The sequence below is a fragment of the Rhipicephalus microplus genome, chromosome 7, assembly GCF_043290135.1.
Source record: "Rhipicephalus microplus isolate Deutch F79 chromosome 7, USDA_Rmic, whole genome shotgun sequence".
In the NCBI taxonomy this organism is placed as follows: domain Eukaryota; kingdom Metazoa; phylum Arthropoda; class Arachnida; order Ixodida; family Ixodidae; genus Rhipicephalus; species Rhipicephalus microplus.
In genome coordinates, this window is record NC_134706.1 from 3,845,970 (window position 1) to 3,873,847 (window position 27,878).

Below are 27,878 nucleotides of genomic sequence, written 5' to 3' on the forward strand. Positions count from 1 at the left end.
GATAGATAGATAGATAGATAGATAGATAGATAGATAGATAGATGCCTCAGCTTCACTCTTAAAACGCGATGCTGTGATCGGGCCCCGTGCAAATCGCCTATTCAATAGCCACCTTGGGTTCGCTCCTGGGTATAACAGTGTTCTGCGAGGATACGAACGTTTATGAGGGCAACTTTGGACGCTGCAAGCTGTGCTATCGATAACAATCAATTACGCCTGAGCGGTTTGTAAAGGCTGAGGCTTTAAACCAGCCACTTTTCGAGAAATTCACATGTTTTAACATGTACTGCGATTCTATATATATATAGTTTTTTACGCGCAATATTTGATTCTTTTCACCACGTGACATTCGTAAAAGTTTACGGAGATGTGGGTTTATCAAGGTGTGCGTTTAACAAGGTGTGGTATTCAATGATTCATTACTTCATGCGCAAACTTTTCAGACGTTGTCTGTGTTTCGTCCATTGTCTGAAAAATTGTGCATTGTAAAGATTTTCTTTCTTTTTTTTTGTCCCCAACATTTTTAAACACTGGCTTGGCTCCGTGATGGAACACATGCTTGCCACACGTAAGGCCTCGGTATTGTTCCAGCTCGAACCCAAGAGCTTTATTATTTATTTGTCTACATACATATCTCGACTTTTGCAATCACCAACATTGAAGATTCTGCGAAACGACCTCTTTAATACGATCGCGTTATGCAAGTCGACTCATGGATTCCGAGTGAAGGCGGCTGCGATTTGATGGGTCTCTATATAACGTGCACCCGAATCAAAGCGCACGGGCCTGAAACATTTTCGCCCCCATTGAAAATGTGGCCGCCACGCCCTGGACTCCATTCCGCGACTTTCGGGTTCACAGCCGTAACCACTAGACTACCGTGGTGGGCTGCCTTTTGATTGGTCATAATGCTAAGAAGCTTCTTCGCATAAAATTAAACGCGAGGCTTCCATTTCACCTTGTAGTTCAGGTGCACGTGTCGTCTTTGTCATCACTTTTTTGTGGCAGTAACTGTGGCGTGATGTTGTCCGCACTTTCCAATCTGTGCTCGCGTTAAGCGATGCCCTTCAGTGGCGGCGGTATGATGGCTGACGTCACACAAAGGCGGCGAACCTTCGCGCCCTTGGTCTCGCTTCATTCAGTCTTCGTTCCATCGCTGCTAATGTATGTGCACACCTCACTCATTGACTAGCCTTCCGTACAGCCGTACCTGAGTGGGCCGCCGATAACGCTTTCGAGCCGTTCCACATAATGCATCTAAACAGCAAAAAAGAGCCCCCGCCGCGGTGGTCTAGTGGCTAAAGTACTCGGCTGCTGACCCGCCGGTCGCGGGTTCAAATCCCGGCTGCGGCGGCTGCATTTCCGATGGAGGCGGAAATGTTGTAGGCCCGTGTGCTCAGATTTGGGTGCACGTTAAAGAACCGCAGGTGGTCAAAATTTCCGGAGCCCTCCACCACGGCGTCTCTCATAATCAAATGGTGGTTTTGGGACGTTAAACCCCACAAATCAATCAATCAGTCAATCAATCAATCAATCAATCAATCAATCAATCAACAGCAAAAAAGATGCTCTCGAATCATCACTGCCAGCGTTTTGATGTGTTATACGTACACTTTCAAGACGGTGTGCAATGAGTTCATGGCTCATCGTTGGCACAATCCGCGTTCCGTGTTGATGTTCTCAGACAAATAATTTTTCTCTTCTTTCGTTTTTCCGTCCGTTTTTCGCGCAGTATAATATGGATAAATAACAGATTTAAATATATGAGCCATCCGCATCTTTAAAAGAATGTTTATAGCTTCCACGTCATGATATGGGTGTTTAGATCTGTGAAAACAACTTTTTCATAAGGTGTAAAAGTGTTAACGGTCACAGCTTGCTTATTCTTAAGGCGTAAAGGCGCTGAAGACTCAGTCAGATCTGACTGACCTGGGATGTGTCTATAACTAGCGCGAAAAGGAACGGAGGACAATTGGCAACAAACCAGATAGGACGAGCACTAAACTTCAACCGTACAATATACTTTTGTAAAAAAGAAGGGCGAAGGCAGGGACATAAAATCCGTAAGATATAATCCTGGCGCCCCCAACGATGGATGCGCTGTCGCGCAAGAAGGCTGCGCCAGATGTACCGTCTTGAATTTTCGATCAGCGAATTTGTTCTTGGTCGAAGCTTTCCTTTGCGTGTACCGTCACAGATCGTGGTGAGATGCGTCTACCGAAAGCGGTTAAATCCCGATATGGATATCTGCTGCTCCTTCCACCCCTCCACTCCACTCCACTCCACTTCATTCAACGCCACCAGGTTCGTTGTTTCATTAGTGTCCACCAAGCAGAGCTGGCCGAAACATTTTTGTGTCCATTTTGTTTGGCATACGGTGTCTACACACGAATGCAGACATCCCCCTCACCCTCAGCCATGCTTCTGCACGAGCTACAGGTAAATGTTCTAGCTGTAAAGCCCAAATCTGCCCAAGCCACTTTCCTGGCTACGCCGCTGATGATTCTAGACGGTCGCTGACTTCAGCAGCTGAAGACTGATAAGCTACACATTTATTCCCAGACAAACGACGCACCTGATTCACAAGTGCATCCGAGATACACGCAAACAATGTCTATGCTGAACAACAAATATAAGCCCATCAAAAGTCGGTGTGAACGGCCAGAACGAAATGCGCTCGTGATACTTTCGCAATAGTTAGGTGGCTCGGTGTTTGCTAAACGTGGCGTAGCAGCACCAAACTCAGAAGTGAAAGCATAACCTTGCCAAATTAAGCAATGATCTTATAAAAAAAAAACAGCTAGCGTACAAGATGGAGTACGTTACAGAAAGGCACATGCACGCAGAGCGATATGCGCTTGCGACTCGATTGGAGCAGTCTTTTTCTATTGTGGTCAGTTCTGTGGAATATCGCAAAGTATACAGGAAAGGTTGGGAAAGGGAACTTGGCATGCACCCGTTTGTAGCACAAAACTGCAAAAAATTCATGCGTGTTTCTCAAAAAGAAAGCTTCTTAGTCAACGGAAAAATTTGTCGTCGTCCGGGGATTGAACCCTTTATGGCAGGGGCTCCGGATATGAGGGGGGAGGGGGCAGTGGGGGCCGTCGCCCACACAGGTTAGAAACCAGGGGGGGTCATGCCCCCCCCCCCCCCTATCAGCTGCTACGAGCAAAAACAGAGATATGAATTACCGCCCCTATATTCTTGTTCGCAAACATCACACCCACATTTCAGACATATTTCCGGAGCCCCTGCTTTACGGGGTTGTTGCTTTATCAGTTGAGCTAAGCGAAGTTTGGTCATGGTCCCGGAAAAGATTTTCGGCTTTGATCAATATGGGTTTTCTTGTGGCTTCTTGCTACAAACGGGTAGTTGTCTATTTTTCGCTTTTTTTGGTCTTTTTCATTGTTTCATTGACACATGTTTTTTCATATGAGCATGTCAGACTCAAGTTTTAGCGGATGAGACAAGCGTGCATTTATTTACGAAGAGGATCGATGCAGCAATACAAAGCTGGTGCCAACACTGTTTCCTACATAAATAATAAAGAAAATATTGGCACAGGTACACGGTAGGAAAAAAAATAGCGTGTTACTTTGTTTTGGTAGTGCTGACATAATATGTTTGTTAAAGACAGATTGACGGAAAGGTGGAAGCCTGAAGAGAGGAAAAATTTATGAACATGAAGTGTGGCTCAAGCCGACGTTTTCTTTACGGCAGCCTTGACAAGGTCGACTGCAGGGCTAACGAAGATTTTCCTTCTCTTTGCTGAAACACGCAATCTTTCGGCTTTTATGACTCTTTGAAGGGGGTATAACGATCTAGAAAGAGAGTTCATGGGCCTCCTTTGGAAAATGCCCAAAAATGGCAAATCAGGGCACGATAAAAAATAATAAATCTGTTTCTTAGTATACAAATGGAGTTCTGGTGTGACAGTTACTGAAGCGTGAGAATTAGGGGGACGTTGTATCGTACGATAAGCCGCCGTTCTGGCTTCTAATGACTTTGGGACATTGAACAACATATCGCGCTCCAATAGCAACGATTTGCACTATTGCACCTCCGCGAACGCTCTACAATGAGTCATCAACGAGTGGTCAGTGGTATCCAGCCCGAAGATTTCTGCGAACGAGTGACCGGCTTGTGGTCAGCTTGGCGCAATCCATCGCAATAGACACGACTGGTAATGTCCGTCACGTGCTTTCAACAATGGCTCCCCCCCCCCCTTCAATAACGTGGGACATAGATTCCAAGAAGTGAAGGCTCAGAGTGGCTGTGTAATAGAGGCAAAAGGAGGGGAGGGGCGTAAGTTGGGGGAGGGGCAGAAGGGGGAGGGGAGGTGGACACGACGTCTTTCAAAGCTCATCCGTATCGACAGTCTCTTGAGCAGGCGCGTGAGCTAAAATGCAGCGAAAAAAAAAAGAGGCCGATAAGGCTTATCAGACGCTGTGAGCAGAAGCAACCGATGTCCATCGGAGAGACCTCGATCCTGTCAAACGGTTCTCTCTCTCTTTCGCGTGCGGATGATGACACCGGTTTGCACCGGTCTGTCAGAGATAGTAACGGGAACCATCGACAGCCTCGTTCTTGTGCAACCCTCGTTCCCAGCTGTGACTCAGCTCAAAAAAGGGAGAAGAGAGATAGAGAGGGAAAGGACAGCGTGGTCACCATAAGAGGCTCGAAGCTCCCTGGGGCCCGCAGACATCCCACACCTTCGACGACGCCAGTATACCGTGACAGACATACGAAGCCGGACCCGCTCGCCGCTACAAGTCGAGCGCCACGAAGTGTCCTGATTCACCCGTAGCAGTCCCTTCCACGTGCACAAAGCGTATCCTTTCTGTCCGTTTCCTGGCCACGCACGTGAATGACCCATACAGTCCCCAAGCAACAGTGGGAAGCTTCTGGTCAAAGCTGGGCGCCCGGCGTCACCTGCGCGCTGCTTCCGAGGCGCTGACACTCTGAACCGGGGCCCGCCACCAAGCCTGCTGCCCGACAGCGGTTCAGGTCAACGGCTCTGGTTCGTTTGAAGAAAAGCAACGCTATCACCTGATCTGCGAGAAAACAAAAGAAAGCAAAAAGGCAGCTCGTCCACCTCCACGAGATCCACCTCTGCGACAGGGAGGACGCCCTGCGGCAAAGCACCCGGTGAGTGGTGATCGCCTCGTGGTTTTACCGTCTTCGTCCTCATTATGACAGTAGGGGACGTAAACCTGTTACGCTTGTTGTTACCGTCTTTGCTGCACCCTTTCCGCATAGATCTTTGTATTTCCGACTGCAGAAGCAACCTACTCACCATGATGGTCTAGTCGTCATGGTGCTCGACCTAAGGTGGTGGAATCGAATCCCCGTTGAGGCTCCCACATTTTCGATGAAGGTGACAGGGCTTGAGGCCAGTGCACTTAGATTTGGGTGCACGTTAAAAAAACACCAGGTGGTGGAAATTTCCGGAGCTCTCCACTACGGTGTGTTTCGTGTTTCATATCGTGTTTTCGGGATGCAAAATCCCAGATATAACTGTTAAAGACGCAGTAAAACGCAAGGCACTTGTTCCAGTTCATTACGTTCCTGTGCGCTTGCCGCTCTATTTTTGTGCTGTACTTGCAAAAACTCACAGGCTCTATTGTGCATTCACCCGCTCGAAAGTGAAAAACCATCTTTTTTGTTTTTTGAGAGCAGGGAGGTATGAGCTGTGAAATCACGTGCTACTGGCAAACGCGGTCGTCAACTTCTTCTCTTGAAATTCCGCGCTGTCCGATTTTGTTCGCTGCGCAAACGAGGGCGCTATACAACGGCATCACGTGGCGCTAACGTAACACGAAGTCACGCCAGAAATCGTGACGCCATGATTACCTCGCAAATTTTTGTGACATCTGAAATCATAATAATTTCATACGGTGACATCATCATGGGATGATTTTTGTCATCATTCATTCAAAGCGGCGCGTGTAGGGTCACTACTTGGGGTCGTATTTCTAGTTTGATAATGCATTTAAGGCTGTCCCATTGATAGCGGTATTTAACGATCATGCATGCTGGCATTTTAACGACACAATTGCAGAGACCAGCGGAGTGGACCTTGAAGCGTTCTTCGACACTGTGCTTTAGCCACCATATAGGGTCACTCATGTGGTCTGCGCCGAGTGCTTCGTTATCGCGGGGGCGCACTCGAACGTTAACCTGCGTACTCCACAACTGCGACTCGTTCTACTCATTGACAAGATAACGACCCGCCAGTGGGGCGGCGGCCAAGGTTCATTGACCAGTCGTCAAGGGAGCATCAGTCGCAGCGTTGGAGGATCGTGCAACAAATACAATATTGTCGCCATGACTATCATAAAAGCAATGTTAGGCTTCATTACAGCCTCGGTTACAAAGTAAAACTCGCCGCGCTGGTCTAGTAGTTAGGGTGCTCGAGTGCTGACCCGAACGTCGCAGGATCGAGTGCCAGCCCATGCGGCCGAATTTTAGACGGAGGGAAAGAGGCCCGTCTGCTTAGATCTGGTGGTCAAAAAAAATTTTGGAGCCCTCCACTATAGGGGTGCGCGGCATCATGGCGTCGTTGTTTTGGGACGTTAATTAGTATTACAAGCTAAGAATGAATGAAGGCTCCATTTTTCTCGAGATAGTCAGATCAGATTTCCACAGCATGACGAATTCATAAGCAGGGTGTGGGTGGTGAAGCGTACGCTTCGACAAGCATACTTGTCATGATGTAAAATGGCAGTTGATTATTTACGTTACGTGAAGCTGAATAACAAATTTCAAGTAGCTGACTTACCCATGAGGCACGTGTTCACGCCGATAGATTTTGGCCAAACACTTGAACTTCCTGGCAGACTTGAGCAAAGATTTACGACTCCATGGCTTAGCCAAACGTCTCGTTTCAACAAGGGACGACGAACATTTATTTCATGCTTGGCAACTACTAAGCACGATTCTCTCGGGCACAAATAAATGGAAGGTGCGTCGTAGGCCGAGCATGTGTGAATACTTCGGTTATGACAGACTAGTCACCACTAAGCAACACGAGTTGAAGGTAGTTTTCCTCCACACTTGCTATTTTTACAGAAAAGATGTTTGCTTCCATTCCATGCGCCCCGCCGCGGTGGTCTAGTGGCTAAGGCACTCGGCTGCTGACCCGCAGGTCGCGGGTTCGATTCCCGGCTGCGGCGGCTGCATTTCCGATGGAGGCGGAAATGTTGTAGGCCCGTGTGCTCAGATTTGGGTGCACGTTAAAGAACCCCAGGTGGTCGAAATTTCTGGAGCCCTCCACTACGGCGTCTCTCATAATCATATGGTGGTTTTGGGACGTTAAACCCTACAAATTAAATTAAATTCCATTCCATGCGCGCCCGATAAGGGGGCTACACCTTGCTACTCGCTACTCGCATCCGTATTGTCGACTGGAATGGAGGCTGGCAGATCTGAAGAAAAAAGAGGGCTTTGAGCCACGCTAAACACCAGTGCTCGTTTATTTCTCAGAAAGCAAGAAGGTTCTTTCCGAACAGGGTCACAAATCGTGCAAGGATGTCTGGTTTGACTAAGATGAAGAGTGTTCGGTCTAATATCAAATAGATCCGTTTCACCTAATCAAAAGATCGATGAACCATTTGACACACTACTGCACCGTCTACGATTTGGTGCTGCATACGCACCTCAATTGTTATGCCGCATAAAAAGAAGGACGTTCCCGCACTGCGATCATGTCGATGCGTCAGAGGAGCATATCCTTATAGAATGAACAACGCACTCAACTGCCTTGACAGACGGCCATTAAGATTGGCCAAGCACTTGGACCATGGATACATTGTAATAATCAAAGACGCGCAGTGAACGCCCCCTGGTATTTTTTTTATTGATTGATTGATTTGTGGGGTTTAACGTCCCAAAACCACTATATGATTATGAGAGACGCCGTAGTGGAGGGCTCCGGAAATTTTGACCACCTGGGGTTCTTTAACGTGCGCCCAAATCTGAAGGTTTTTTTTTTTTTTTATTGGACACAAGTTTAATGAACTGTCCTCAGTTGCTATTGCTCCTTGCCCTTATCTGTACGGACTCTATCCGCGATGTGATCACGCTATATGAACTGGACTATGCCCATATGATTGATTGATTGATATGTGGGGTTTAACGTCCCAAAACCACTATATGATTATGAGAGACGCCGTAGTGGAGGGCTCCGGAAATTTAGACCACCTGGGGTTCTTTAACGTGCACCCAAATCTGAGTACACGGGCCTACAACATTTCCGCCTCCATCGGAAATGCAGCCGCCGCAGCCGGGATTCGAACCCACGCCCTGCGGGTCAGCAGCCGAGTACCTTAGCCACTAGACCACCGCGGCGGGGCGAATATGCCCATATGTACTGTGCTCATTCATGCATTATAAGCCCTATAAGGTATATACGTACGTAGTGCCTCTGATTATCTTTTTTCTTCTTTTATTGTTAATTTTTAGTATTTTTTTTATCTTGTACATTACTGTCAGGATGTTGGTATAGCCAGCTCTAACGTATCCTACCTTCCCATATTTTTTCAAATATAGATAAAAAAAGAAAAAGTGTGGCAGCGGCGCTTTCCTCGGCGTTTTTTGTGCAATGAATATACACTCTCCAAGGTAGAAATGAAACCAAGCGTTGACGTTTCAGGCCCCGTACGGGTCCCTCGTTCAGAATGAAGATGTTAGCATGAGCGCGCGGCTATTTATGGGTCAGGTGGCGCAGAGTGCGGGTGTATATCTCGGGTAGATTTCTCTTCGTCCTGCTTATCTTGTGACTATTCGTCTGAATTTAAAACGAGTCTGAAAGCAGACGGGCAGATAAATGTCTTTCCATTGCGATTATAGCTGCTGCGTCCCAGTCTTTTTTCTACCTTGGCGAGTTTATTGCACAAGTATGATTCCTCGCCAGGCGATTGCTCGTCGAATTAACCCTTGATTATTTCCTCCGCGTTGTGTGGTAGCGCTTCTGCAGTGTGACGCAGACATACAAGGAAAAAAAAGGAAGAGAAAACGAGGAGGCAGCGTCACAGGAAAATTTTGAAGTCCAGCCATTAAAATAAAAAAAGAAAATGGAATGTGCTGGATATTGTGCTCGTATACGGAGTACGAAGCGGGAAAAAAGCGGGAAGGGGGGGATGAAACAGGAGCATTGTGGGAAGTGTGACACATACACGACGAGCAAGGGGCTTCGGAGAAGGTTGGCTTGTGGATGTGTTCTCCCCCCCCCCTTTTTTTTTTTCTGCCTCCATGTACGTGACGTATAGATCACTGCGAGGAACAGGGAGATGAACACATTTTAACACAGCACTCCACTACGCGCACACAAGAGGAGAAGGGGCAAACCGCAGCGCTTCTTCTCTTGAGTCCACGTATATAGTCGTGCGCTGTGTTAAAATACGTTCGAGTACTGCGACCAAACCTTCTTCACTGGGACTAACTGGCCCGGCTTTCAGTCTTTCAACCGGGAGATGACGCTAACACTGGACGAATGATAGAAGAGCAGCAACGCGAACACTGAAGGCGAAAACGGGGCCATGCACGAGCGTAGAATGCTTACAAAGACCACGTGCGCGTTCGTCTCTGGTTTCTCACGTCGAAAAAAGGAGCGGAGAGTCGTCTACTTACAGCAGGAAGATGTGCAGCAGTATGCAAGCTTCGTTGATAATGCGTCTCCCGAGTGAATATATTGTTCGTAATAATTTTAACAGCAGAGCGTTGGTCCAGGACCCGAAAGCAAAAGTGATCATCATCTTTTGCGCGGCGCTGCGCATCTTACACGTGAACCACCGCGCTTTGTTTTCACCCTCTTCATCTTCGTCCTCTTCTGCTTCGCTAACACAACACGCGTGCTGACTTCTCCGGCGTGGTCGGTAATAACCGTGACGGGTGAGGGAACCAATAAGCAGAAGGAGAGATGAAGAGAAATGCAGATATTCGTGGTGGTGAAAATACCTCACGAGGTGGGTTTGAGCCCACGTGCCCACAATTAAGGGGCGAGCATCTTGAATATGCAAGCAATGCTAGCAGAGAATAGCGTAGTTTTGTATAGTATCGCATAGCAAGGGGGTGGGAAAGGGAGTTGAGGCGGAGGAAGGGTGAGGGTAAAGAAAATAAATAGACATGAGAAATGGGGATAAAGAAATGCAGAAAGAGAATTAAAGAATAAAGAAATAGAGGGAGATAGAAAAACACGAAGAAAGAGGAATAAAGCAAAAATTTACGAAAAGAGGGAGAAAGCGAAGAAAACTTAGGGAGAGAAAGATGGGGGGGGGGGGGGCGGCGAAAGAACAAGCTAAGGAGAAACAAAAAAAGGCCACCAAGCTCTGCACTTTCTTCAGGCCTAGCCCGCAAAGCTAACTTCTTTTTTTTTCTTTCTTGGGGAAGAAAAATAGAAAGAAGAAGCGGCAGACAACCTTCAACCACTTAGATATCTTTAACGTGCACTTCAAACGAAGTGTTTACACGGCCCTCTAGAGTTTCATCTCCACTGAAATGTTGCCGCCGGGACACGATCCCACGACCTGCAGGTCAGCAGTCAGGCGCCATAACCACAAGGCCGCGCCACGGCAGGTCAGAACAGTATGCACGCCTTGAAGTCGATGATTACGCGATGTTTTTTCATTCAGTACCGCGGTTGCGTCACCGAGACACGTGCTTGGCGCAACAGTATCGTCGAGGAATCCCCAGGAGTTGCGGCCTTCGTCGCGCGGTCCCCCAAGCAGAACTGCAAAACGCCAAGTGTGCACGCGCACGCTTCTCTCAACGTTTGCGTAAGTGTGAATCGTGTGGGCAAGGAAAAAACCTTTACGACTCATTTCACTCGGTGAAAACAACCATTAACGTGCACTTCTCGTTTCGAGAGGCCGGCGCCTGCTCCTTTTTTACTGCTCGGCCCGAGGCGCTTGAGAAATGCCACGGATTCTCGGCTTCACCGGAGGCAATAATGTGTTCAACGGAAACGAGCGCGGACAACAAGGCTCTTAATCTTCTCGGGAAAAAAAAAAGCCACGTCACGCGCGGGTAAAGAGAGCGCGAGATCAGAGCAAAAATTACGTCGCGATTTCCAAAGCGTATACTTCTGCGCGTGCAGTTATTCAGGAAACGCGTTTCATAACAACTCGCTGCTCGTAAAGGCAGGCCAGTAGCCAGGAGGAGGGGCCGGGACACCCCTTCCCCGAATTTCGGTAAGGATATGGGTGTTTTCGAGCAGGGAACACGTTTTTCTCGCGCCAAATGCAAAACACATGCGAGAAGGAGCGACCTCCAGTTCAGCGAACGGGCCCAACCCCCCCCCCACCCCCCCACCCCCCCAAAAAAAGAAAAAAACAAATCCTGGCTGCGGGCCTGCTTTAAGCTATATATTTATTTCTTCCTCAAAGTAACACAAATTCGACCGCGTAGTGGGCGAGTAAGCCTTGAGTGCGTATCCACCCCGTATATGCACAAATAGCTGTGCGGGTATTTGTGTGGCTTAATTCCCCCAAATATTTCTCTTATGCATTTGTTTACACAACTCGAAGACAAAAGCCAATCAATCAATCAACCAATTAGTCAACCATTCAATCAATGCTTATTGAATAGGCTAATACAAAAAGAGGTTACATAAATATTTGAACCATTAGCCTGTGCACCTAATTTTAAGTCAATATGTACCGTTTTTAAGTACAATTTTTTAAGTACAATAAGTAGAATTTTGTCTGTCACCTAATTCAATTAAGCATGGCTCAATGATTCAGTACGTTATGTTGGGCTAGTTGGCACATATTAGGCTGAAATACGTGGCGCAAGGTTGCCAAAGAGAAGAACGATTTTCTTTTTTCTCTTTGGCAACCTTGCGCCACGTATTTCAGCTCAATAATTCATGCAGTCTCGATTCCGTCGTTCGGACAGCTGGTCAGGTATCATTCATTCATTCATTCATTCATTCATTCATTCATTCATTCATTCATTCATTCATTCATTCATGCATTCATTCATTCATTCATTCATTCATACGCACACACATACATTAATTCATTCATTCATTCATTCATTCATTCATTCATTCATTCATTCATTCATTCATTCGGTGGGTCGGTCAGTCAATGAAACAGAAATCAGCGTCAGTCGTGTTCGTTAGGGGTTCTACGTTTTTTTTTTCTTTCGAGGATATCTGCCTGAGGTGAGAGCCGACTGAGCCTGGCGACCCGCCCTCACACATTCACCGACTCCACGATCACGCGCGGAGCGACCTTTTTCCGTGTTTACGCAATGTTGGTCAGTCGTAACGACGGTCCCGTACCGTTATCAGCTGCATACGCTCAGCATGCGTACGGAGCGTGGTGCTTGCTCACCGTCATAACAGTGACAACGTATACGCAACGCGAAGAAAGCCTTTACGCCCGTCTTCTCACATTCGTCTACTGTGCACGCACTCCGGGAATCGTAAGCAGCAATCGTAAGCAGCAGAATCGTAAGCAACAAACTGGGACTATGTTTGCAAACACGGGCTCTGTTGACAAACCAACTGGAACTATCTTTACAAAAATTGGCTTTGTTGTCACAAGATTAAAAAAAACACACGAAAACCTCACAGTCTTTTATGCTCTGCCCCGCCGCGGGGGTCTGGTGTCTAAGGTACTCGGCTGCTTACCCGCAAATCGCCAGATCGAATCCCGGCTGCGGCGGCTGCATTTTTGATGGAGGCGAAAATGCTGTAGGCCCGTGTGCTCAGATTTGGGTGCACGTTTAAGAACTCCAGGTGGTCGAAATTTCCGGAGCCCTCCACTACAGCGTCTCTTATATCGTGGTTTTGAGACTTCAAACCCCACATATCAATCACCAATCATCTTTTATGCTCTAACCTAAGATGGCTGGAAGGCGACAGCCATCTTTTTCTTCTCAACCGATGGCCCCTCGCCTATACCGAAAGCTTTCTCCACTTAGTGTGGTTTTTGACAGCCTCCGTGATCAGCCCATCATTCATTAAGTTCTCGCGTTCCACTCTTGAAGGAAAATCACAAGTATTCTCCAAGTTTTGACGCGACTGCGTTAAACAGAAATTCCGGCGTCGGCGTCATTGGTTGTGAGTAAGAAATCGTTTTGTCCGTGACCCCTAGAAATTGAGAAAGACGCAAATAAAATAAATAATAAAAAGCTCCGGTACGCGTGAGGATCGAATGGATACGCTTGCGTGGCAAGCATTTGATACATACCACGAAGTCAAGGTAATGCTCGAAACTGACTCGGAAAGGAAACAGAACGTGAGTGTAACGCAATTGAAGGACTCCTCAACGCGTGTAATACTGCGTGGTAGAATGCGCAGAATCGCGCCAGGCGTCAAAACAAATAAATTGCGCGAAGACAGGGTCTTGCCTCATGGACGAGTGGGCATTCCGCGGTTTTGTAAAAGGAACAAATATGGCGCAGTGGTCACTGAACATTTGTACGTGCAGTAGACATTCTGGGACAGTTTGAAACGACCAATGGTACGCCCACAGTCATTCGTTTCCATAAGGCACGGTTGAGGCCTGCACCAGGAACCGAAGACAGACTAGTAAATGAGAAGGTGTCCTCTTGGGTGGAACAGCGGGTTCTCTGCTGCTGACCCGAAGGTCGCGGATTCGACCCCGTCCGCAGCGGTCGCATTAAGAAGGAGGCGAACCGCGTGCATTGTGCGTGTAGCACGTTAAAAAAAAACACCAAATGGTCGAAATCTTCAGAGCCCTCCACTGTGGCGTCTCTCATAATGACATCGTGGTTTTGGGACGCAGAACCCCAGATATATTTGGGAGCTTTCGAATGACGTACGCAAAGCCTTGCGTGAGCGTTTCGCGCCGCCGCACACGCTGAGCGCTTGCGCGTTCCCGTTAAGGGACGGAAACGCAACGCCCGCTAACTTAGCGTACGTTATTCAAAGACTCCCTTATTATTATTATAAGCAATTGAGGAGCACACAGGGCCCGGTTACGCCTTGGCGTTTAACTCTTGAAGACGAACCTGAAGCGTCCTTCAAATTTTTTTTTATTTCAAGAATCTCGGTACGGTGAGAATGTCCGTAATTTCCAGCGCAGTCGCGTCGAAGAGCAATGCGCAGTATCAGTGGCGGCGTCCGCAGGAAACATTCGGGCCATCCGGTTTCGCCCGGAAGCCGCAGAAGACGACGACGATGCCGTGGCCCTGAAAGACGCTTTAGTGCAGCACGGGACACGCGCAATGGTCGTAACACCGTCGCAACCGCCGTCGTAAAAAGAAAGCCAAGAGTCACCCCGACTGAGGACGGCGCGTCCTGCGTTGTCAACGCACACGCACGATGCACATGTCCGCGCATCCTGCCTCATACAAGCATGCTTACATACGTCCGTTCTGCTTCCGTACACACCTTTGTCATGGCGAAGCTATCTTAGCCTACCCTTCACCGCAGTAGTAGTAGTAGTAGTAGTAGTAGTAGTAGTAGTAGTAGTAGGTAGTAGTAGTAGTAGTAGCTGCATCCAAACTTTTAAAACGGTACTAAAGCGTTGTAGCTGCATCATTTAATACCCCCATGACCAGCGTTACTAGTTTATTCTAGTAACGTTGCCCATGACACGTTTTTTTTTTATTTACATACCCTAAGGACCCGGGAGGGCATTACATAGGGGGAGATCAGGAAGATTTTCAACATGTGTGAGATACATTAAATGATCAGAAGCATCATTATATAAAGCTTAAATGGAAAAGAAAGGAAAAAAAAAAGAGTACACACAACATTGGTGATAAGGATAATAAAAAAACATATATATAAACTCTGCAGAAGAAAAGGTACGTTATTAAAAATACTATAGGCTCCACGTAACAAGTGTAGGCGCGAATAACACGCACAAAATATTCAAGTAATTCACATAAACAACACCACCGCATAACTACATTAATGGATTGTAACTCCTAAGAACATTTTTACCGCTTTCAGAAAGTATGATGATTCTGTTAGAGTGGCTACATCAGCTGGCAAGGAATTCAAGTTGGTTATTGACAGGGCTAAGGGCGAGTTTTGGTATTTTTTTTTGTTCTCGGGAAGATGGTATTTATTACCTTTCGTCTACGTTTTCTCCTTAAGAGGTAGTAAATACAGTCTTTAATCTTCTCGCACATGTAACAGTTCAATATTAAAAACTGGTAGTAAAGAAGTAACCATGGCATTTACTACCCCGTTGACACGTTCACCAACTTGGTCGGTAACAACATTATTGGTAGTTTGAGCCGAAGGAGCCTTGGGTCTCCAGCGTTGGGACGTCGAAGCATTTAACCACCACCACCTCGTGGGCCTGCTGTACCACCCTAAATTAATTGCATTTTCTCCTTGAGAGGTAATAAGTATGGTCGTTACTAATTACATTGGTGCTATCACGTTCATTGCTTTGGCTTTGTGACAAAGCTATGAGTTTTTTGTTAAATGCGAAACATTTCTTAGCGAATTTCGGTGACGTTGCGCGTATCTATCTATCTATCTATCTATCTATCTATCTATCTATCTATCTATCTATCTATCTATCTATCTATCTATCTATCTATCTATCTATCTATCTATCTATCTATCTATCTATCTATCTATCTATCTATCTATCTATCTATCTATCTATCTATCTATCTATCTATCTATCTATCTATCTATCTATCTATCTATCTATCTATCTATCTATCTATCTATCTATCTATCTATCTATCTATCTATCTATCTATCTATCTATCTATCTATCTATCTATCTATCTATATATCTATCTATCTATCTATCTATCTATCTATCTATCTTTCTAATCATTGTGCGCGCGATAACGAGCAAACCTAGATTCCGCGGCATTAGCAGATCCCACCTGTGCACCCAATCTTCTCCACTGACACAAGGACGAATCTCACATGTTTAAAACATAATATTGCTCTCACTATCGTTATCACTACCTTGGTGCACATGTCGTTATTGCACAGCATGTTCCAGGTTGCCTCATAGAAGCACCTTTTAACTTTTTTTCTACGTGACAGCGTTGGAAAGCTCGCTTCGCAGAAATTCCAGCATCGGCATTGGTGTAGGCCTGAGCGTTGTTGGTTGAAAACAAAATTTTATCATCTTACCCGTAACCCAAAGATAAAAAAGATGCACATGAAATTAATAATAAATAATTTTAGTTCAAGTGTGTCTCGAACTGAGGCCGTTGGTGTGGCAAGCAGGTGTTCTACTAAAAAAGCCACACATTCTTCTTTGTTGTAAAACCGCAATATTTGTTCGAACTGCTTTGAAAAAAAAATACTATCAATTCGATGTAGTACGTGGAAAGAGTTTTTACACATTATATATCGCGTGGCAAAAGCGTAGAATCACGCCAGGCTTCGAAAGATGTGAATTGACAAACGAGTGAGTGTTTTAAAGGTCCACCCATTAATGTATTCAGATGTATTTGATCATTACACGCAGAATAACCATCAACAAAATGAACGGCTGTGTAGGTTTGCATGTTGCCCTATACGGAGGCATAGTGGGTCCTTCGCTGATTCGCAAAAAGAACAATTATGGCGTAGTGGGCACTTGACAACTGTAATTGCAGTAGACATTCTTGGATAGTTTCAAAGGGCCAATGTTAGGCGGTCAGTCGTCCTTGAGGCACAGAGAACCGAAGGAAAGCTAGCAGTTCAGACAGCGTTGTGCAGGTGGCCCGATCAAGCTAGCGCGTTCTACTCTTCAAGACTTTGTCTTTGTTTTTTGTTTGCTTGAATGCTATCCCCCAAGGCGAGTTGTAGTGAACATACGTCTCGAGGACGTCTCTGGACGGCAAAAGGCATCGTCTTCTGCTCCGGCCTCTCCCGAAAGCTTTCTGCTCCCGTCGCATGCGCGTGGTTGTGATGTAAATGTGCCCTCACAGTCACATCATAATTATTACTAATACCATCCCCTACAATTTCTTTTGTTTTCTTGTCTGTCTATTCTCGTTAATGTGGCGCTTAATGAAGAAAAACAAGCCCATAAAATTAGCCTTTTTTGTTCTATTCTTAAAGAGAGACATTAGCGGGGCAAGTCGGGACTCTACGAAAGGAGTCACACATACTCCTTTTTTTATTTATTTAGAATGTATACCGGATTGAGGACCCGCCACAGGAAACGTGTGGCAATTCACAAACACTGATCGCGCAATCGTAGTACGTGCGTGTATTAGCGTCACTCCCCTGCACGTACTACGCGATTTTCCTCCTCCCCCGCGTACGCTCTCGCTCGAATAAAATGCACAATGCGCCGATACGTGTCGCCATTTCAAGGTTCGCTTCTTATTCAGCTGCTGGCAGCTGAAACTGGCGCGTTTTTTTGTTGTTTTTTGTTGTTTTTTTTCTCGTGGCGGTGCATTGCGAGTCCCTTGATAGATGTGTGCGCTGCACATCGACGCGACAAATTTTCTAGCGCGCTGTTAAGCTCACGCTGGTGCGCGCGCAGTTGTTTACAACTCGTAAGTAACGGGCGAGGAAGGCGGGACCGAACAAGAGCAGCGTTGAGGACCACGTGACGCGGTGAGTACAATCGATAAATTTACGAAGCGATCAACTCGTGATCAATTCACAATCACTCTATTCATTGGGGATTACGCTGTCGAAAACTGTGAAAGCGAGTAGTTTCGAATTTCGCAGGAGTTTTGTTTATTAGTGAATGAATTTTATATCGCACGGGTGGGAAAATCTGGTGGCCGTCATACGTATCATTGAATACTATTTCAGGTTTCTGGTCCCAAAACCACGCCATGATTATGACAAACGCCGTAATTAAGGGCTCCGAAAATTCTCATTGTCTGGTGTTTTTTAACGCGCACCCAAATCTAAGCAGACGGGCCTCAAGGGCCTCCACTTCCATCGAAATTGGTGCCGCCGAGGCCGGGATTTGATCCCGCGATCTTTGTTCGTCAGACGTAGAGCACCATAATCACCAGCCCACCATGGCGGGTATCCAGGCACCGTGATCAGTAGAAAACGTCGTGTGACACCGAAGTGGGAAAAACGGAGTGTTCTAAAGTCCTATAACCCAACGTATCATAATAACTGTTGGAGTTCAACGTTCCGAAATCACAATATATATATTCATGAAGGGCATTATAGTCGAAGGCTCCGGAAATTTCAAACACTTGAGAATTTCTAAAAATCCAAATACATGGGCTTGAAGCAATTTTTCCGCCATAAAAAAATGTGGATGCCGCAAGTACAAGGTGCGGAGGTTAATTAAGTTGATAATTTTGGTAGGCTGAAATGGATCAAGGTGTGGATTAAAGTGCGGCCTTTACATGAGTCTCCTAAACAGAGTTGGCTATCAAACCGTCTTAGCATCAATTGTGATCTATACAGAAATCCTTCACAGACAAAGATGCAGGAGTGTGCACATTGAAGCTGACATCATGTGACGATTAACAGCCTGTACATTACGTCAAAGAAGCAGCTTCTGGACATACGTGGTACCGCATTTAACTGGTACAATAAAGTCAATTCAGCATACTGACTGCCGAGGTTTACCCTTTTTAATGTCTTAAAGCCACAGCCTTAACGTCGCCGACCTCTGTGCTTTGAGTAACGACATAAGCCGCGTGCGTTGTGCTGATAAAAATGGTGTGACGTTACGAACCCGCAGCTTCTCACCGCGGGATGGTGCAACCACATCACAGATTTAAATACGTGTATGCAATCAATTTATAGCAATACGAGCAACGAAAATAAGTTAACAGGAATATTCAACAGCCATAAAAAGAAATGTAAATCGCTCACAAAATAAATCTTTTTGTTGTGCTAGGCAATGCGCAGTGTAAGCGGTAAAACGCACGCAATCGGTACATTACCGATGCTTCAGTGTGATGAAAGGCATATTTGAAACATTAAAGAAACAACGCGAACAAGATGACATAATTAGCCACTTAATCAATGTTATTCACCTGTATTTCGAAAAAAAAAAAAAACACTGAGCGTGAATGCGCAGCTGCGGCGGCCTTACATTTACAGCACTACCTCTTGCCCCTGAAACGTACTCTGGCGATTATAGATGCAAGTAGTATAATGTTTGCATTCATACATTAATAATTCATTCATTCATTCTAATTGAAAAATAACAAAAACAACTTAAACCGACACGTTTCCTAAATGAACGAATGAACTAATGAATGAATGAATGAATGAATGAATGAATGAATGGTGTAAGAGCTTTAATCGTACATTTTTCTTCGCAAAATTACTGGTTTCCATCAAACATTACTTCATACGACCGTATAAAGTTGAAGCCAAAGGTTACAAATACCTTACCTCTATAATTTTACACTTTACCAACCCGTCAAAGTATCGGCAAAAAGAACAAAAACACAAAAAAATCTTGATATCATGTCCCATTACGCACGTGCACAACAAGCCATGTCAAAGAAAAGAAATAATATGGCACATTTGCCCCATATCCAGTAATAACCTACGAGCACACATGAATTATTCTCATAACCTGTGAAAATAAGAGATGGTCATATGACATTTTTCGCCAAGGTTATTCATTTATTTTTTGCTCTAATCCCAATAAATGCCGTTTCTCGGATCACAGCTGTTGACGAAGCAAATGCTGTGGCACGTAAATTAAGAGTGATAATTATTTCATTTCATTTCATTTTTTCATTTCATTTTATTTCCTTAAAGACCCCTCGCGGGGTATTACATAAGGGGTGGGTACATAAAAATTGAGCAGAAAACAATCGTTTGTCCTAAAGTGAAAGATGATTAGTGATACTGGTTGTGAAGGTAGAAGTACAAGTAATGGCAGGAATGTCGCCTGAAAGGCCATTCCAGGCAACTGCCTTGCGAGGAAAAAATGATGTTGAAAAAGTAACGGTGCGTGCACGTGGGCGTCCGACTTGAAGTGGATGATTAGTTCGTTGAGAGATGTACGCTGGGGGAACAAAATAAGGTGGCATGCGCATCGAGCTGTGAAAAAACTTATGAAATAACGAAAGACTGGCGATACGGCGCCGGAGGGAAAGGAGGGGCAGTTGAAGTTCTGCCTTAAGTGAAGATACGCTGACGTCACTGGAGTAAGAATTATTGATAAACCTAGCGGCACGGTTTTGAATACACTCAAGGGCGTCTTCAAGATAGGCCTGATGCGGGCTCCAGATTGGGGAAGCATATTCAAGTTTAGTTCTAACAAGGCTTTTGTAAGCTAATAATTTTACATTTCTAGGTGCGTTACGTAGATGACGTCGCAAGAATCCCAATGTTTTGTTTGCCGATGATATGACTTTCGTGATATGCAAACCCCATGAAAGATCGTTGCAGAGTGTGACCCCCAGATATTTAAAGGAATTAACAGTTTCAACTGGAATATTACTGATGGAATATGGAAAAACAAGTGGAGAACGGCGGCGGGTGAAGGATAAGGCTTTGCATTTGTGAGGGTTAAGTTCCATTAGCCAATCATCGCACCATTGTTTTACATTGTTAAGATCACTCTGTAGAGCTAATTGATCAGAAGCGTTACAAACAGTGTGGTAAATAATACAATCATCGGCAAACATTCGGATTTTACAGGATATATGAGATGGAAGATCGTTAATAAATATCAGGAATAAAATCGGGCCCAGAACCGATCCCTGCGGGACACCAGATGTTACCGGAAGTGAAGTAAAGGTAGCATTGTTAACAGAGACAGCTTGAGTGCGGTTACTTAGAAATTCACGGATCCACTTTAGGACGTCGGGGTGTAGGTTTAAGCGGGAAAGTTTCAACAGAAGGCGTTTATGTGGTACTTTATCGAATGCCTTCGCAAAGTCCAGGAATATGGCATCAGTCTGTACGTTAGAATCCAAGTTAATATGTAAGTCGTGCGAAAACATAGCCAGTTGAGTCTCGCACGACAAACCTTTACGAAAGCCATGCTGCGCGGAATTGAAAAAGTTATTTGAGTCTAGGAAGTCCATAATCCGGGTGTAGATGACATGTTCGATGATTTTGCATGGAATGCTAGTTAATGAAATTGGTCGGTAATTGAGGGGTGACTCTCTAATACCCGATTTGAATACTGGGGTGATATTTCCGTGTTTCCAATCACTAGGAAGCTCACCCGTGGAAAGAGACTGCGAGTAAAGTAGACACAAAAATTTTGCACAGATCTGTTGAGTGTTCTTTAGAAATTTTGAATTTATGTTGTCGATACCTGATGATGAAGATAATTTAAGTTTATCAATGATTGCCAAAACTCCGGGTTCAACAAAAAGGATTGGCGGCATGGAAGTACTGACTACGGTAGGCTGTGGTGGGGGTGGAATGTCATCATAACAGACCTTTTAATTATTCGTAAATTCGCTTTTCTGCAATGCATGTCTGCTCAATAAATGGCGGCACCTTCAGTGCTCCAAGCGTATACGTGGTGCTAATTGAACGTGGTGGGGCTTGTCTGGGCTAATATCAAGAAAGTCAGCTCTACATTTTCCAGGTCATTGCGTTAGCGAACCATGCTTGAACAAGCTATTTGCAGTGAGTGGCCGCCATTAGCTGTTCAAACTGCATAGCAGGAAAGCTAACGTTACAATTTTAAAAAGAGCCTATTACGAGTAATTCTAACGATAGGATTATCGTCAATTTAATGTGTAAGAAATGCAGCTGCACGTGGACACGGTGTTTCGCAAGTGCTCTGGGGTGCTTGCGATGGAGATCAGAGTAATAAAAACACAAAATAAAAAGAGAAAACAATTTGTGGAGCGTTCGTGTGAAACTTGTAAAGCCGGTTGCACCCGTATCAGTTACAAAGCAAGTCAAGGACAAGATCACACTTAGTGCTCGGACATCCTGCGTTTTCGAATCACGGAGCAAATATTGTGATGGCGAGAAAGCACGCGCTCCAAGAAAAAAAAACATGGCAGCATATCCACGGTGTGAATGATGGAGAGTGGGGCAAAGCATCCGTCCGTCCATTCTTTCTTGCTTGCGTCCGTCCGTGCGTCCGTCTGTGTGACCATCCGTGCGTCCATTCGCCCGTCCGTGCGTGCGTCTGTTCATGCGTCCGCACGTACATCTGTGCGTCCATTCCTGCGTTCGTCCATGCATCCGCCCCTGCGTCCGTCCATGCGTACATACGTCGGTGCAGCCATCCGTGAGTCCGTCCATGGATCTGTCTGTGTGCCCGTTCGTTCATCTATTCAACACTCCAAGTACCACCATCTCGCATCTTTTCATCATATATTCCGCGTATAGAAGCACCGCCATCCAGCGGACATTCCAACCATGGACTAAACGAGTCGTGGCACACGCACACTTTCTTACGGCTTGCGCTTCGTGTCTACTTCCCACCTTTAACCACCTCGAGTTCATGGTATAACTAGTTGACTGTATTCATGGCACTGCGGCCCAATGCTCGCTAAACCGTTCTAAAACCAAGGAGGTTATGCCCATCGAGTATAAAGTAGCAACCCTTTCTTGTCAGATAGTGTTCAGTATACATGCCAATGGCTGCTAATGGGAAATGAGAGGCAGGAGAATTCGGCTTTTACTTGCTTACGACTTGCGCTTCGTATCTACTTCCCACCTTTAACCACCTCGAGTTCATTCATGGTATATACTAGTTCATTGTATTCATGACACTGCGGCCCAACGCTCGCTAAACCTTTCTAAAACTAAGGAGGTTACACCCGGCGAGTATAACGTAGCAACCCTTTCTCGTCAGATAGTGCTCAATGTATATGCCAATGGCTGCTAATGGGGATCGCAGCGTGCGCGTTAACTAAAAGCCGAATGCTCCTGTCTCTCATTCTCACTTAGCAACCAATGGCATGTACATTGAGCACTATCTTTTATTGTTAAACAACGCACAGAAGAAATCTCTAACCAGCACTACCTTGGAGGTCAAAACGTTTCACTTGTTACACACTACAACGGCTATGAGGGACGAACGGGTGCCGCTATAAAAAGCTTTGCCCCTAAACGATCACCGCCCAAGCTCTCCGTACAAGTGGTTAACCAGCGAAAGCAGAAGTGTTTGACCCCGGTGTTCAGCAGAATTGAGTTCAAACCGACGCTGCCCTGAAGCCTTTAACAATGATCGGTTACATGTCTTTGCTTCCCAATAGGTTAGACCGCAGTGTTTATTTCACATGCAACACATTTTGCCTCGCATTTCACGGTCGTGGAAGAGCGTAATGAGCGATTAAATGCGCTTCGAAATGCCTTAATCACAGTGGTTGTTCTCGAACCACAAACGGTCACCGACGTCGCAGCCGAAGCCCAAGTGCCGCTGTAGAAACTCCCGCCGAAAGAGGGCGTTCGCTCCGGTGAACGCACTCCCGCAATCATCACCTGTAAAGTTACTGTATATGCTACCTTTAAGTAGCATATATACAGTACCTCTAATCACCTTCACGCCGCAACGCCACGTTGTTGCAAGCATTTCATATCGTGAGCCTACTCACAACGCAGCCAATGGCGCCTGCTTGGGCACGACGCTGAGAATGACGTAACTGATAACGCAGCCAATGGAGACCGCTCACGACACACCCAGTCTTTCGTTTCTCTCGGTCATCTACGGCTTTCACTGTAAAGTTTCGCATGCTCCCTCTTGCACTCACATAAGACGACTGGAAGGCGAGACCCGCCTTCTTTTTCTGCTCAGTGCCCCGCCGCGGTGGTCTAGTGGCTAAGGTACTCGGCTGCTGACCCGCAGGTCGCGGGTTCGATTCCCGGCTGCGGCGGCTGCATTTCTGATGGAGGCGGAAATGTTGTAGGCCCGTGTGCTCAGATTTGGGTGCACGTTAAAGAACCCCAGGTGGTCAAAATTTCCGGAGCCCTCCACTACGGCGTCTCTCATAATCAAATGGTGGTTTTGGGACGTTAAACCCCACAAATCAATCAATCAATTTTTCTGCTCAGTCTATGTATTGTTGCTACCGCGCCCCCTTACGAAATCTCTCCGCATATAACGTGGTTTTCTGTTGCCTCCAAGATCAGGGGCACCTCACTTGGTTGCCTCCATCATCGACACCTTTGACCAAGCTACGGTGTTGTGCGATGACGTAAGGTGACGTCGTCAACCATTACATATTTTGGTGATACTGTGAGGTCACGCTGACGTCATCGCGCGATTTCCTTGCATCGCTTGTATTGACGCCTCTGACGGGAAACGTCGCCGCAGTACGCCCGCAAATTTTTCTTGTTTGATGAGGCGTCTAAGACTTTCTTCTTAAAGAAGCACTAAAGAAGAACCATGGGTTGCTTTAGATGAATAAAGTGCACTTCGAAAATTCTAATGCCGCAAGTTTCACTGCCATAAGTTCATTATATAACCGTAACCTTCACGGGTAACGAAGAAATACCACAATGTATTTTTTTGTGTTTCCGCGACATTGGCTCAATTAAAATTTCTGAGACTTCGTATACTAAGTGAGACTTCTGAGAATTTCTGAGACTTCGTATACCCACAGATAACAATCAACTTCAATCTTATCAATTAGAAGCTACGTAGGACTCAGCAGTCGCCTTCAAAAGTGTATGACGTCACAGTGCGGTAATCTCAAAGTGGCTTCTCCACGCGCAGTTTCTTTTAAAACGTTTCCTTTGTTACCAGTCAAGTCATGTCGCAGTAAAATGGGTGTTTTCGGGATTGTGAAATTGTACTTCACAAATACGCAAAAAGCGCTTTCCTCTTTAGTGCCCCTTTAATAAGCGATTTTGACGCACGGATTCTCGCTGCTACAATATTTTATCATCGGGTTTCATCTGCGGACTTGTTAACGCCGAGTGGCGCAGACCACAGCGCACCATTTCGGAAGCTTCGCTGTCGCTTCTGGTTGTTCAGATTAAGATTACGCATAGGACACGACAATTAAGCCAAATTTGCTCGAAAGTTTACGCGGGTACCAGTGATAACGCCGGTGATTCGACTAACGGGTGTTCTTTGACGTGCACTCACTGCACCGGCCAGCGTAGCACTTCACCTCCATTCGAACGCGACCACCGCAGATAATGGGATCGAACTCCTGGCGTTCCGGTCAGTAAGCGAGCATCGTAAGCCCTAGACCACACTGGCGGACTGGGCATAGCTTGAACGACAAACTATAAAAATTGAAAGCAGAGCTTCCCGGTATATGAAAAAAATAACATATTATCAAAGTTCACTTTACAAGCGAACAAAAAGAAGGATCCCGCACTCCTGAATCTCTAAACGTTAAAAAAAAAAAAGAGGAAAGCAATTCCGTGAAACACCTGGTGCCATATTTCGCTTTCAGTCAACAGGAAACACGAGAGGAGTGTGCTTGTTTCAAGCACGAGATTTTATCGCATGCATAGCGTTCAAATAAAAATAAAAGCGCCCAAGGAAGGTCGAGCGTTTCATTTCGAGCGCTCAGCTAAAGGACATCGTCTTGGGCTGCATGATTTGTCGCAGCGAAGCCAGGATTACTCTTAGGCGGAATGATGGTGAGCGATTGGGGCTTATTTCAATAAAAGGCCTCATTCAAGTTTTCTGTGTGCTGTGGGTGCTACAAAACGTAATTAAAGAGACAGAGGGGAAAGGGGGCTACTGGGAATTGCTTAAACCTTTATTAACCAATGCAGGTGGGGTCCTTCGTCCAGTGCCCCGCTAGCTGTACACATTGAGCTTTTCAGAGGAAAGAAAAAAACACCGCCATGCTGAGCTGTGCATAGGGGTTAACAAAGGCCGACATCACAGTCTCGGCATTGTGTGATTATTTTGGGGGAGGGGGGGGGGAGGTTCGGTTTGTTTAGCGCATTCGGGAGAGGACTATACCCGAGAGGTGTGGTAATGTGTTGGTTTTTAAGAGCGCAGAATTAGCCTCAACAGGGCGCGAGGGATAGCTGTATGTGACGTATACATCTGTCAACGTTGGTATGCCTCCACATCCGGGCATGCACTCGTCCCGACATTTGGAGGGGTTTATCTTAGAAAGTGTGCGTGCAGGTGGGGGCTGTGCTCGAGGCTCAAAAGCTGGATCTTGACACACCATGACACTGTATATCTCGCCCGAAACTGACGAGTGCGCAATCTAGAGAATGACACCGGCTGCAGACAAGCACGTATTGTTACGTGAGATGCCGTATAGAGGAGTGCTGCACAAATATGGGCCACCTGCAACTAAACCTAAGCGCACAAGTGCTCTTGCATTTCACGGTGTCCCTGGCTACGGAACCCTGCCTTGGCTACTACGCCACTGTTCCAGACTGTGGCACGGGCGTACAAAGGCTGACGAGGGGAACTTTTTGTGGGTTACAGCTATATTCACCACAGCCCAGAGGAGCTTATGGTGGTATATTCAAGCATGGTTTTTAATAAAGTATATTCACTTTTTAAGGACGCCTCCCTGGATGTTGCCGTTATCTTCTCTGGGTGAAAATGTCCCGCTGAGGCAGGAACGTCAGCTTTTGCACGCCCGTGCTACAGGCAATTAAGAAAAAAAAATTACTTCCTCCTCTTTCATGTGAACATATCGATGTAGGGTACGTTCCGGAGCCGTTTCGTTGAATGGTTAATCTTATTATTTTGTATACTTAACAACTAAGTGAGCACAAAGAGTATAAACGCACACGCATGAAGACTGTTTGATTGGTGCATCAGATGTTTAACGACCTTATTAACTCACGTATTGATGTACAAAAATAAAAACAAAGCTTAACTGCCCAAGGTGGCCACGTCCGTTATGGGCAGACCACGTACACGTCTTATGCAACATCGTCTATAGAAGTGATTTCCTCTTCGGCGTAAAAAGCTAAGGAACCATGAATTATCATGATGAAACAACTGATGGATTACCATGACGGACAGCACATGCTCTCGCGTTTTCTGATCTTTTAGGGGCGAAGCTCCTTAGGGCGTGGGCTGTGCGTCCCCTGTAGCCTGTATGTAGCCACCTCTCGTTTAGTTCTTGCAGTGTCCACTAGATGGCGGTACCGTCTCCTGTATGTCGCCTCTTCTCGTTTAGTTCTTGCAGTGTTCACTAGATGGCGGCTCCGTCTCCTGCATGTAGCCACCTCTCGTTTAGTTCTTTCAGTGCTCACTAGATGACGGGACTTGTAGCTGATGATGAAAAGATGCAAGATGTTATAAACTAGACGGCGGTACTTGTAGTTGATGATGAAAGATGCGAGATGTTATAAAATAGGAATGATGTCACATATGGCACGTCTCATTGGTGGAAGGCAATCGTTCGATTTAGTGCGGCGATGTACGCTAGGGGGAGCATTGTAATAAAATCGAGTAGGCAAAATGTACGGAAGATTCATGGTTTACCAGGTTTTCCTCCAGAGCTTCGCCCACTCATCATCATTCACTTCGTGGATATGGCGGCACTTTTTCGTTTGTACTCTCATCTGTGCGACGCGAAGTTATTCGATCATGTCCTTCAAACTCGTCCGAGATTCCGTGCTTCTATCGGTAACCAACTAGCCCGAAAATGCACACTGTTAAGAGTTCGGAAGCGCTCACCGCGCAGCTCGTGCAGACAACACGAATGTCATGGGGTGTCATGGGGGGCTGTAAAGTCGTCGGTTCGCGCCGCGCGAGCGACGTAAGTGCCACCGTTATGTAAGCGGGAGCAGGAAAATAAAGCACGAAAGCACTTTACGGTTGACGAAGCATCCTGCCACGACAACGCTTATACCCGCAACAACCGTCGGCACGCAATACGGTGGCGTGTCGGGCTTGCGCAATCTCCGGATTTTTCTCTCTCTTTACGATGATCCAAGGTTCGCCCCCCGCAATGGCGGGACTCTATAAGATGTTCGCCACACGCAACGGGCCGTAACAGTAACAGTGGCGCAAAACCACGATAAGGCTGAGCGAAACCGGCGGGAGCCGGCAAGCATGAATGGTCCAGATCGTATAGGTGGCGCACGTGAGCGTTGGGCGCTCTCAAGTGGTTACGCA

The 27,878-nt window shown here is 46.1% G+C and overlaps 2 protein-coding genes across 2 annotated transcripts in view; one reads left to right on the forward strand and one right to left on the reverse strand.

The window, feature by feature from the left end:
- Positions 1-27,878, reverse strand: part of LOC119179841 (deoxycytidylate deaminase) — a 199,973-nt gene that overhangs the window by 55,893 nt on the left and 116,202 nt on the right. The window lies entirely within an intron of this gene.
- Positions 4,722-27,878, forward strand: part of LOC119179679 (ornithine decarboxylase) — a 43,437-nt gene continuing 20,280 nt past the window's right edge. The window contains exon 1 of the mRNA XM_037430800.2: positions 4,722-5,148. The gene's annotated coding sequence lies outside the window, so the exon portion shown is untranslated. The remainder of the gene's footprint in view (positions 5,149-27,878) is intronic.